Here is a 13,881-nt window from a genome sequence, read left to right as displayed (position 1 = left end):
CATGGGGTCGCTAGAGTTGGACACGACTGAGCAACTTCACTTTCACTTTTCACTTTCATGCATTGGAGAAGGAAATGGCAACCCACTCCAGTGTTCTTGCCTGGAGAATCCCAGGGAGGGGAAGCCTGGTGGGCTGCCGTCTATGGGGTCGCACAGAGTCAGACACGACTGAAGCGACGCAGCAGCAGCAGCAACACTTTTAAAAGAATTTATTTTTTTAATTTTATATTTTATTATTATTATTTTTTTTTATTTCACTGAAAGAAGTATAGTTGATTTGCAATGTTATATTAATTTCAGGTGTATAGCAAAGTAATTCAGTATATTCTTTTTCAGAGTCTTTTCCATTATAGGTTATTTCAGAATATTGAATGTAGTTCCCTGTGCTATACAGTAGGTCCCTGTGCTTAAGCATCTATTATATACATACACACACACACACTAATGCTTTTCTATAAGGAAGCTCCGTGGTAGCTCAGCTGGTTAAGAATCTGCCTGCAATGAAGGAGATCCCAGTTAGATTCCTGAGTCAGGAAGATCCCCTGGAGAAGGGATAGGCTACCCTCTCCAGTATTCTTGGACTTCCCTGGTGGCTCAGATGGTAAAGAATTCGCCTGCAATGCTGGAGTCCTGGGTTCGGTCCCTAGGTCAGGAAATCCTGTGGAGAAGGGAACAGCTGCCCTCTCCAGTATTCTTTGCCTGGAGAATTCCATGGACAGAGGAGCCTGGCAGTCTACAGTCCATGGGGTTACAAAGAGTCAGATACGACTGAGTGACTTTCATAAGGAAGCTCCGCTTGGTGTATTTGTTGCCTAACTTCTCACTCTGCATCCTATGTTGCTCTTGTGTGTATTCCTGCCCTGTCCACTTGCGCACATGCTCCTGTTCCTCCCTCTCCATTCAGATAGATCCACCCTATGCTTCCAGTCTCTACTCCATGCCTTCCTCCTCCAGGAAGCCACCTGGGATGTTGCTGTATCTGCTGTGTGAGAATCTTCCTTTCCATCTGGGAGTGCAAGAGCCCTGGATGTCAAGTCCTCACACTTGGCTGCCTTTATATTTCCTTGAGTCTCTCTTAGGTGGCCTCCTGATGGTGAGGGGCACTCATGGCCCCACTTGAGAAAAATCAACAGGAGGGCCTGTTCTCAACAGCCAAGCAACAAGTTGGGAGACAGACCATCTCAAGGACTGTCCTGTCTGAGCAATCAGGATGCTTCAGGTCTTGGAGGGCCAGGGAACTTCCCTGTCCATCTCTGGATCCCAGATGCTGGTGCACACACAGGAACTTTGCTTCCTGCTTCCTCTTTTCCGGCCTTTCCCCTTTGACTCCCCCAGCCTTTGCAGGCACAGTCACTATGCAAAGACCAGAGGATGCATAGCTGAAGAGACAGTGTTCTTAAAATCCCACCATCTTGGTTCTTCTAGTTCCTGGTGTATGGTAGCCACTCCCTAACTATTTGGTGATCTATATTGAGGTTTCTGCTGAAGAGATACTTCTGACTTCCTGGGAGATGAACCTCCCACGTCTTTTCATTTCCATCATCCCTTGGTTCACAGACACCTTCAAGCTTCTGTTCTGTGCTCTGGGACCTCAACCCTCAGGGCTGAGCCGCCCATGGGGAGATGGACCAAGGGATCAGAATTCCAGAGGGTCAAGCTGCAAGCAATTTTTCCAAAGCTCAGATGCTTCTAGAATGCCTGAGGTGCTCTACCAAGGTTTCATTTTTTACTCTCCATGCTCTAATCTTCAGGGCATGAGCCTATTGCTGAGCTGTTGGGCTGGGTGGGGAGGGGGGCGTCTGACTGTTTCCTGATGAGTGTCCAGTGCTGAGCAGGAATAGGGGACAGGTAGGGGGGGACCAGTTCAGAAAGAGAAAAACTGCCCAGTCAGTAGCTGGTCTGGGGCACCCACCACAGCCCTCGTCATATCGAAGTGGGTCTGTAGGGCACACAGAGAAGTGCAGACTCTCCCCTAGGGGCAGGAGGGCTGCTGCAGAGTTCACAGGAGGTCCAGCTAAAATAATTTCAGAAAAACCACTGGATGGAAGAGGTGTCAAGGCTGTATGCTATCAGTTAGGGCTCTATTCCATGGAAGATTCTATGCCAGGTGCTGTGGGGGAAAAGGCTTGGAATATATTGGTCCCATCCTTACAGAGCTGGGGACCAGGTCTGGGCAAATCCTTCATAGATGTTCAAACGTTGTAGGTGAGATAGATCAAGGGAGGGGCAGAAGAGACCTCAAGATCAGAGGACAGGGTGTATAAGCAGTGTGGGGGGTGTGCTTCCTGATGGAGAGGGTATTCACATGGAAGGAAGGAGAAGGTTCTGATAAGTCAATACAGTTAAGGTGAAGTGGCTGGGATAAGACACCTGGAAGGACTAGGCCTAGGGCACAAGATGCGGCTCAGACTGGCAAGGTTTTCTCTTTGACCAGAGGAGTGTATGAGGCAAAGCTGGAGCAGATGGGAGGAGGAGGTCTGGGGCCTGCCAAGGAATCTGGGCCTTCATGGAACTGAGAGCCCCAGGAGGGCTATGAACACGGGAGGATGGACTTCAGAGGTGGTCAGGGTGTGTGGGCCCTGGGTCAGAGGGTCCAAGGGAGAATGAGAGCTCACACCATGCAGTTTTGTGGGGCAAATTGGATATGGTTATACCATTGGCTGCAGGCACTGGTGAGGCAGGGGTGGGGACACAAGGAAGAAGCTTGCCATCCCATAATGGGGCTGCACGGGTGCTGAGGCCATGGCGACTATGGCTGGCCATTCCCCTGAAGCAGAGAGAGCAGGGCATAAACCACCTGGAAGTGAGCGGATCTCAGAGCTGGGAATTGCAGCCTAAGGGGGTCAGCCCCTCTGTTCCACAGAGCAGAGTCAGGGAAGAGGAAATAATGATCTGAGGGAAACCAGCAAGACCAGTGTGGGCCTGTTTTGTGAGTGCCCCCCATGCCCCACCCCAGTCCATGCCTGTCCAACTGACAGATCCTCTGTGGATACGCTGCTGTGGGCTGATGGATAGCTTGCCTCTTCTGCTCTGGTCCTCAGGTGCCATATGTGGGGGCTCTGGGGTCCTGGGGGCTGGTGGCAACTGAGGACATGGGGAGTAACCCCAGGAACAGGATGATCAATGAAGGCCTGCCCGTGCTCCAGGACTCACCTCCCCACCCCCTCTGGACTCCTTGCTGCTGACACCTCTCACTCCCATTTGCCCAGTCGGCATTTCCCTGCCTCTTCACAGTAATCACCATTGACAGCTATTGACTGGTGATGACAGGGCTGAAATCTGAAGGTGAGGGAGTGAGCACTTCCCTTACGTCTGGCTGTGCTGCTCCAGATGCAGCAAGGTGAGGTGTCCATCTCTTGTCTGAGTCTGAAGGCCAACCAATGCTCCCTCACCTCCACCACACTGCTTCTCCTTCTTCCAAAAGGAACAACTTTGAGCTCTAGGTACGAATTGCCTCCTCCGGAAAGGCTTTCCTGATTGTTCCAGCCCCACAGTGGCTTTTCCCCCTTTAGTTGGACATCAGGTGTGCTTGGCATCAATGCTTTAATCGCAGGAGTAAGATATTTAAAGTGTAGGTTCCCAAACTTGGTGTGTGTCACGTCACCCAGAGGGCATGTTGAGTCACAGACAGCTGGGTCCCAAGTCAATGTTTCTGATTTAATATGTCTGAGATGGGGCTTAAGAATTTCCATTTCTAACAAGTTCCCAGATACTGCTGATGCTTCCAGTCTAAAGTGATGGTTACTGCTCAGTGGGCTTGTACCATTTCCTTGATGACTGAGTAAGAGTCTGTGGGAATGAGAGACTCTTTTTATCAAGAACATTGCCCGTGGTTTTTTGTTAAAAGCAGATGTTTAAGAAGTCATTGCTCCTTTATTACCTGGAAAAGATTTTTTTTTTCCTTGTGAGTGGCAGGGTAAGGAAAGAGAGGTGTTTAATGTTATTGGCTGAATTTTATGACACTATAAAATCTTGAAACTTACCCTGTAAAATGGCTCTTTCTCCTGCTGTTAAATGAGTTAATATGAGGAATGTTTACAGTAATATCTGCAACATGGTAAGTGCTATAGAAATGCTTATTATTATTATTGCTGTCAGGGGGAGGGGTCCATTGGAATTCTTCTGAACCCCCTTGACTTGAGTGTTATTGGTACAGATGTGGAGACCACAAGGGCTGCCTCTGGCCTTGCACTATTTAAGATTTTCTTTTCCTGGAGTGAAATATGCCCAAATGCCAACAGTACTTACCTTTCCAGGGGTGGATTATGGATGAGTTTTATTTTCTTCTTTACACTTCTCTGCACTTCCCTAATTTTCTACTGCAAATATGTATTATTGCCATTATAAGCAGAAAAATGTATTTACAAAACCCTGGGCATCTCCAACACAGCAGTGCCCAAGACACAAATTCAGTGTACTGGGCTGAACAATCTTTTCCACACCAGCATGAACATCATTCTCTCTGGGGGTTACTAATCATTCATTCTTTCATTTATTCATTTAAAGTGTTTATTGGGCATTTAATGCATGATGGACGGGTCATAATGGAAAGGTCTGACAGAATGTGGTCCACTGGAGAAGGGAATGGCAAACCACTTCAGTATTCTTGCCTTGAGAACCCCATGAACAGTATGAAAAGGCAAAATGATAGGATACTGAAGAGGAACGCCACAGGTCAGTAGGTTCCCAATATGCTAGTGGAGATCAGTGGGGAAATAATTCCAGAAATAATGAAGGGATGGAGCCAAAGCAAAAACAATACCCAGTTGTGGATGTGACTGGTGATAGAAGCAAAGTCCAATGCTGTAAAGGGCAGTATTGCATAGGAACCAAAGAGCAGTATTGCATAGGAACCTGGAATGTCAGGTCCATGAATCAAGGCAAATTGGAAGTGGTCAAACAGGAGATGGCAAGAGTAAACGTTGACATTCTAGGAATCAGCGAACTAAGATGGACTGGAATGGGTGAATTTAACTCAGATGACCATTATATCTACTACTGTGGGCAGGAATCCCTTAGAAGAAATGGAGTAGCCATCATGGTCAACAAAAGAGTCCAAAATGCAGTACTTGGATGCAATCTCAAAAATGACAGAATGATCTCTGTTCATTTCCAAGGCAAACCATTCAATATCACAGTAATCCAAGCCTATGTTCCAACCAATAATGCTGAAGATGCTGAAGTTGAACGGTTCTATGAAGACCTACAAGACCTTTTAGAACTAACACCCAAAAAAGACGTCCTTTTCATTATCAGGGACTGGAATGCAAAAGTAGGAAGTCAAGAAACACCTGGAGTAACAGGCAAATTTGGCCTTGGAGTACGGAATGAAACAGGGCAAAAGCTAATAGAGTTTTGCCAAGAGAACACACTGGTCATAGCAAGTACCCTCTTCCAACACCACAAGACTCTACACATGGACACCACCAGATGGTCAACACTGAAATCAGATTGATTATATTCTTTGCAGCCAAAGATGGAGAAGCTCTATACAGTCAGCAAAAACAAGACCAGGAGCTGACTGTGGCTCAGATCATGAACTCCTTATTGCCAAATTCAGACTCAAATTGAAGAAAGTAGGGAAAACCACTAGACCATTCAGGTATGATCTAAATCAAAACCCTATGATTATATAGTGGAAGTGAGAAATAGATTTAAGGGACTAGATCTGATAGACAGAGTGTCAGGTGAACTATGGACGGAGGTTTGTGACATTGTAGAGGAGACAGGGATCAAGACCATCCCCATGGAAAAGAAATGCAAAAAAGCAAAATGGTTGGCTGAGGAGGCCTTACAAATAGCTGTGAAAACAAGAGAAGCAAAAAGCAAAGGAGAAAAGAAAAGATATAAGCATCTGAATGCAGATTTCCAAAGAATAGCAAGAAGAGATAAGAAAGCCTTCCTGAGCGATCAGTGCAAAGAAATAGAGGAAAACAACAGAATGGGAAAGACTAGAGATCTCTTCAAGAAAATTAGAGATACCAAGGGAACATTTCATGCAAAGATGGGCTCGATAAAGGACAGAAATGGTATGGACCTAACAGAAGCAGAAGATATTAAGAAGAGATGGCAAGAATACACAGAAGAACTGTACAGAAAAGATTTTCACGACCCAGATAATCACAATGGTATGATCACTCACGTAGAGCCAGACATCCTGGAATGTGAAGTCAAGTAGGCCTTAGAAAGCATCACTATGAACAAAGCTAGTGGTGGTGATGGAATTCCAGTTGAGCTATTTCAAATCCTGAAAGATGATGCTGTGAAAGTGCCGCACTCAATATGCCAGCAAATTTGGAAAACTCGGCAGTGGCCACAGGACTGGAAAAGGTCGGTTTTCATTCCAATCCCAAAGAAAGCCAATGCCAAAGAATGTTCAAGCTACCACACAATTGTGCTCATCTCACACGATAGTACAGTAATGCTCAAAATTCTCCAAGCCAGGCTTCAGCAATACGCTAACCATGAACTTCCAGATGTTCAAGCTGGCTTTAGAAAAGACAGAGGAATCAGAGATCAAATTGCCAACATCCAATGGATCATCTAAAAAGCAAGGGAGTTCTAGAAAAACATCTATTTCTGCTTTATTGACTATGCCAAAGCCTTTGACTGTGTGGATCACAATAAACTGTGGAAAATTCTGAAAGAGATGGGAATACCAGAGCACCTGACCTGCCTCTTGAGAAACCTGTATGCAGGTCAGGAAGCAACAGTTAGAACTGGACATGGAACAACAGACTGGTTCCAAATAGGAAAAGGAGTATGTCAAGGCTGTATATTGTTACCCTGCTTATTTAACTTATATCCAGAGTACATCATGAGAAATGCTGGGCTGGAAGAAGCACAAGCTGGAATCAAGATTGCCGGGAGAAATATCAATAACCTCAGATATGCAAATCACACCACCCTTATGGTAGAAAGTTAAGAGGAACTAAAAAGCCTCTTGATGAAAGTGAAAGAGGAGAGTGAAAAAGTTGGCTTAAAGCTCAACATTCAGAAAACTAAGATCATGGCATCTGGTCCCATCACTTCATGGGAAATAGATGGAGAAACAGTGGAAACAGTGTCAGACTTTATTTTTTGGGGATCACAAATCACTGCATATGGTGACTGCAGCCATGAAATTAAAAGATGCTTACTCCTTGGAAGGAAAGTTATGACCAACCTAGATAGCATATTCAAAAGCAGAGACATTACTTTGCCAACTAAGGTCTGTCTAGTCAAGGCTTTGGTTTTACCTGTGGTTATGTATGGATGTGAGAGTTGGACTGTAAAGAAAGCTGAGCACCGAAGAATTGATGCTTTTGAACTGTGGTGTTGGAGAAGACTCTTGAGAGTCCCTTGGACTGCAAGGAGATTCGACCAGTCCATCCTAAAGGAGATCAGTCTTCGGTGTTCTTTGGAAGGACTGATGCTAATGCTGAAACTCCAATACTTTGGCCACCTCATGTGAAGAGTTGACTCATTGGAAAAGACCCTGATGCTGGGAGGGATTGGGTGCAGGAGGAGAAGGGGATGACAGAGGATGAGATGTCTGGATGGCATCACCAACTCTATGGACATAAGTTTGAGTAAACTCTAGGAGTTGGTGATGGACAGGGAGGCCTGGAGTGCTGTGATTCATGGGGTCAGAGAGAGTCGGACACGACTGAGGGACTGAACTGAGCTGAACTGAACTGAAACCCTTGTTCTAGGATTCAAAGGAACAAAGTCAGAGTAGCAGGAAGTTAAGGGCGTGGCTTTGACATCAATGAGACTTGGGGTCTAACCCTAACTCTGCCACCCCCTCGTGGGGTGACTGAAAAATTTATTTCCCTTTTGTGTCTCAGTGGTCATCTGTAATGGGGATCACAGTGCAGCCTTCTGTACAGAGTCTCTGTGAGAATGAACTGTGGAAAATGTATGCCCAGCAAGCAGCTGGCACTTGCAGGCTGACATTACTGGAGTCCCTGCTCCGAGAGTAGCAGATCCAAGATATCCGTGTTGGTGGTGACATCAGCGATCCCAGGTCACCCGCATGGTTTTCTCTGTTCCCATAGGGTTAGGTTTGGTGGGGATTGCCACCCATATCTTTGAGATGGAAGTGGTGAAGTCTAGAGGATGAAGGGACTGGCTCAGAGGGCCACATAAGCCCCCTACCTCCTGACCTGATGGAAGGACCTCTGTGTTCCTGGGCACGTAGGGTGATACAGCATTACCAACCTTCTCAGTGGATGGCTTTGCTTTTCACTCTGCATCAAGGAACTGAATCAGTTTAGCTGCCTTTATTGCAAATTCTCCAGCTCCAATGTCCACTAAACCAAGGGAAGCCTTTCTTCCCACAGAGTGAAGGCCAGAGGTGGGACTAGAGCACGTGGCATTTCACACCTGCCACTGCAGAAACGAGACCCCACGGCACTGTGTTAAGTGTGCTGAACTGCAGCCACCCTCCTTAGGAGCTGACAGCTGCCACCTGCAAGTGAGTATTTCTGTCTAATGAGCCCATGAAGCCTCAAATGCTAATGAAAACATCCTTCAACATTAATAATGTGATTGGGTGAAATTGGACAGTGATGGCACACTGAATGAAACAGGGGTTCCCTGGGAATGTGAGAGTCAGTGGATTGTGGGAGGTTTGCTTATTTCAGGCAGGATATGCTATTTTGGGGAGCAGGGTGTCACTTCTCCAAGGGAGAGACTTGTTGGGTCGATCAAGGGACACTGATGTCCTTCCCAGAGAGGAACCAATGTAAAGAGGGGGAAACTCAAGCTTTCTGCAGGGAAGGTGAACTCCTGTCTCAAAAACCACCACAATATTGTAAAGTAATTAGCCTCTAATTAAAATAAATTAATTAATTAAAAAATTTTGATGAAGCTCTGTTTATGGCCATTGTTAGGGTAAAGTCCTCCCTGAATTAAATTTTTCAGGTGGGTGGAACTTATGTGGGTTTTCTGGTTCCTTGTTTTATTGAGAAGGCTCTTTACAGTCTATTCCATGCTTCTGCCTTCTTAGACACTGCTTACTGCTTATTGCTTTTTTGTTGTTTTATTTATCTTTTTGTTTCTTTTCACTATGAGGCTGTCAGTTGCTTTTCTTCTTATATTTTTCACTATGGAAAATCTCAAACATATACAGAAGTAGAGAACATAGTATAATTAGCTCCCATTTATCCAACATCCAGCTTCAATAGTTATCAATTCAGAGCTCGTCTTTTTTTCTTTATCCTCTCTACCCACTTCCTTTCCACCCTACTCCAGGTTATTTTAGAGTGAACTCCAGCTATTGTATCATTTTCTTGCTAAATATTTCAGGTTATATCTCTGTAAGATAAGGAATAAAAAAAATTAGACACAGTACCATTATCACATCAAAAAATTAGCCATAATTCCTTGACTTCATCAAATGACCAATCTGTGCTCAAATTTCCCTGAATGCTTCCTATGTATCTTTAATACCTTGTTTGCATCAAGACTGAAGTAAGTGATGCGCTGACATAAAATTTTAAGTCTCTTTTAATCTACAGATTTCCTTATAAATTTTTTCTCTTGTGATTTATTTGTGAGAAAGTCTGGTCTGGATCTTTTGTCTTGAAAAGTTTATCATACTGTGAATTTTGCTGATTGTATTTGTGTGGTCCAGTTTAATAGTTCCTCTGTTGCCTGTATTTCTTGTAAATTGGAAGTTAGATCTAGAGGCTTGATATTTTTAAGTTCAGCTTATAGGACCACTTCACAGGTAGTGCTGTGTTTTATCAGAAAGTATGCAGTGCCTGACAGTCTCTCTGGGACAGTGACGCTCATTGCTTACACTATTAACTCATTGATAGTGGCAAAATGTTGATACACCAATTTGATGATGCCATCTTTGTTTATTAGCTGGAAATGTCTGTAAATAGATGCTTCTCTTTGTCAACTCTACAGTTACCTGAGGGATAGTTCGTTTAAGAAAAGCAAATTAATGCTTGATTGTTTCCCCCTCTCTTCACCAGTTTTTAAGATATTAGTTTTTCATTTGTATCTTCTAGTGATGACTGGTTTATTTTTGATTTTTATGAACTTGTGGATTGAAATGTACCTGATGATGAAATGTATCTGATGATGAAATCTATTCCAGTTATTATCATTATTGAAGCTCAAATTGCCTCCGCTTGGCCAGCTGGAGCCTTTTTGAATTTGCTCCTGAGTTCTTTTGACCTGACCCTTTGAGAGTTATATAGTTTCCCTAAAGATTTCGTAGACTTATGAAATCTCTGCCCCAGACCTTTAATCAAGCATTTCTCTAAAGATTCTTGACTTCCCTGGTGGCTCAGATGGCAAAGAATTCATATAGGAAAAATGCATACATATGTATATATATTTAAGATATACTAGAAGTTAATACTGCAGCTACCAATTCAGTTTTAGGACTATAGAACTACTTAACCTCATTAATCTTTTAAAAAAATTAATTGATTTATTTTAATTGGAGGTTAATTGATTTACAATATTGTAGTGGTTTTGTTGTTGTTGTTAAAACATTCTAGTATATTTTCTCCTATCCTTTTCAATGATTTTTTAAAATTTAAATTTATTTATTTTAATTGGAGGCTAAGTACTTTACCATATTGTATTGGTTTTGCATCAACATGAATCCACCATGGGTGTACACGTGTTCCCAATCCTGAACCCGCCTCCCACCTGCCTCCCTGTACCATCCCTCTGGGTCGTCCCAGTGCACCAGCCCCAAGCATCCAGTATCGTGCATCGAACCTGGACTGGCGATTCGTTTCATATATGATATTATACATGTTTCAATGCCAGTCTCCCAAATCATCCCACCCTCTCCCTCTCCCACAGAGTCCAAAAGACTGTTCTATACATCTGTGTTTCTTTTTCTGTCTTGCATATAGGGTCATTGTTACAATTTTTCTAAATTCCATATATATGCTTTAATATATGGTATTTGTGTTTTTCTTTCTAACTTACTTCACTCTGTATAATAGGATCTAGTTTCATCCACCTCATTAGCACTGATTCAAATGCATTCTTTTTAATAGCTGAGTAATATTTCATCATGTATATGTACCACAACTTTCTTATCCATTTGTCTGCTGGTGGACCTCTAGATTGCTTCCATGTCCTGGCTATTGTAAACAGTGCTGCAATGAACATTGGAGTACATGTGTCTTTTTCAATTCTGGTTTCCTCAGTGTGAATGCCCAGCAGTGGGATTGCTGGGTTGTATGGCAGTTCTATTTCCAGTTTTTAAAGGAATCTCTATACTGTTCTCCATAGTGGCTGTACTAGTTTGCATTCCCACCAACAGTGTAAGAGGGTTCCCTTTTCTCCATACCCTCCCCAGAATTTGTTGTTCGTAGACTTTTGGATAGCAGCCATTCTGACTGGTGTGAGATGGTACCTCATTGTGGTTTTGATTTGCATTTCCCTGATAATGAGTGATGTTGAACATCTTTTCATGTGTCTGTTAGTTCTTTGGCCCATTTTTTTATTGGGTCATTTATTTTTCTGGAATTGAGTTGCAGGAGCTGCTTGTATATTTTTCAGATCAATTCTTTGTCAGTTGCTTCATTTGCTATTATTTTCTCCCATTCTGAAGGCTGTCTTTTCACCTTGCTTATAGTTTCCTTTGTTGTGCAAAAGCTTTTAAGTTTAATTAGGTCCCATTTGTTTATTTTTGCTTTTATTTCCAATATTCTGGGAGGTGGGTCATAGAAGATCCTGCTGTGATTTATGTCAGAGACTGTTTTGCCTATGTTTTCTTCTAGGAGTTTTATAGTTTCTGGTCTTACAGTTAGATCTTTAATCCATTTTGAGTTTATTTTTATGTATGATGTTAGAAAGTGTTCTAGTTTCATTCTTTTACAAGTGGTTGACCAGTTTTCCCAGCACCACTTGTTAAAGAGATTGTCTTTTCTCCATTGTATATTTTTGCTTCCTTTGTCAAATATAAAGTGTCCATAGGTGCGTGGATTTAACTCTGGGCTTTCTATTTTGTTCCATTGATCTATATTTCTATCTCTATGCCAGTACCATACTGTCTTGATGACTATAGTATAGTACAGCATTGTAGTAGAGCCTGAAGTCAGGCAGGTTGATTCCTCCAGTTCCATTCTTCTTTCTCAAGATTGCTTTGGCTATTCGAGGTTTTTTGTATTTCCATACAAATTGTGAAATTATTTGTTCTAGTTCTCTGAAAAATACCATTGGTAGCTTGATAGGGATTGCATTGAATCTATAGATTGCTTTGGGTAGTATACTCATTTTCACTATATAGATTCTTCCAAACCATGAACACAGTATATTTCTCCATCTACTTGTGTCATCTTTGATTTCTTTCACCAGTGTTTTATAGTTTTCTATATATAGGTTTTTTGTTTCTTTAGGTAGATTTATTCCTAAGTGCTTTATTCTTTTCGTTGCAATGGTGAATGGAATTGTTCCCTTAATTTCTCTTTCTATTTTCTCATTGATAGTGTACAGGAATGCAAGGGATCCTGCAACTTTACTATATTCATTAATTAGTAATTTTCTGGTGGAGTCTTTAAGGTTCTCTATGTAGAGGATCATGTCATCTGCAAGCAGTGAGAGTTTTACTTCTTCTTTTCCAATCTGGATTCTTTTTATTTCTTTTTCTTCTCTGAATACTGTGGCTAAAACTTCCCAAACTATGTTGAATAGTAGTGATGAGAGTGGGCACCCTTGTCTTGTTCTTGACTTTAGGGGAAATGCTTTCAATTTTTCACCATTGAGGATAATGTTTGCTGTGGGTTTATCATATATGTCTTTTATTTTGTTGAGGTATGTTCCTTCTATGCCTGCTTGCTAGAGGCTTTTTTTTTTTAATCATAAATGAATGTTGAATTTTGTCAAAGGCTTTCTCTGCATCTATTGAGATAATAATATGGTTTTTATCTTTCAGTTTGTTAATGTAGTGTATCACATTGATTGATTTGCAAATATTGAAGAACCCTTGCATCCCTGGGATAAAGCCCACTTGGTCGTGATGTATGATCTTTTTAATATGTTGTTGGATCCTGTTTGCTCGAATTTTGTTAAGGATTTTTGCATTTATGTTCATCAGTGATATTGGTCTGTAGTTTTCTTTTTTGGTGGCATCTTTGTCTGGTTTAGGTATTAGGATGATGGTGGCCTCATAGAATGAGTTTGGCAGTTTACCTTCCTCTGAAATTTTCTGGAAGAGTTTGAGTAGGATAGGTGTTAGCTCTTCTCTAAATTTTTGGTAGACTTCAGCTGTGAAGCTGTCTGGTCCTGGGCTTTTGTTTGTTGGAAGATTTCTGATGACAGTTTTGATTTCTGTGCCTGTGATGGGTCTGTTAAGATTTTCTATTTCTTCCTGGTTCAGTTTTGCAAAGTTAAACTTCTCTAAGAATTTGTGCATTTCTTCTAAGTTGTCCATTTTATTGGCATATCATTGCTGATAATAGTCTCTTATGATCCTTTGTATTTCTGTTTTGTCTGTTGTAATTTTTCCATTTTCATTTCTAATTTTGTTGATTTGATTCTTCTCCTTTTTTTTCCTTGATGAGTCTGGCTAATGGTTTATTTATTTGATTTATTTTCTCAAAGAACCAGCTTTTAGCTTTGTTGATTTTTTGCTATGGTCTCCTTTGTTTCTTTTTCATTTATTTCTGTCCTAACTTTTATGATTTCTTTCCTTCTACTAACCCTGGGGTTTTTCATTTCTTCTTTTCCTAGTTGCTTTAGGTGTAGAGTTAGGTTATTTATTTGATTTTTCTCCTGTTTCTTGAGGTAAGCGTGTATTGCTATGAACTTTTCCCTTAGCACTGCTTTTACTGAATCCCATAAGTTTTGGGTTGTTGTGTTTTCATTTTCATTTGATTCTATGCATATTTTGATTTCTTTTTTTTTGATATTTTCTGT

This window comes from Bos indicus, chromosome 1 (genome assembly GCF_029378745.1).
Source record: "Bos indicus isolate NIAB-ARS_2022 breed Sahiwal x Tharparkar chromosome 1, NIAB-ARS_B.indTharparkar_mat_pri_1.0, whole genome shotgun sequence".
NCBI classification, from domain to species: domain Eukaryota; kingdom Metazoa; phylum Chordata; class Mammalia; order Artiodactyla; family Bovidae; genus Bos; species Bos indicus.
The sequence above is the reverse complement of the archived record's forward strand: the minus strand, read 5'-3'. Positions refer to the sequence as shown.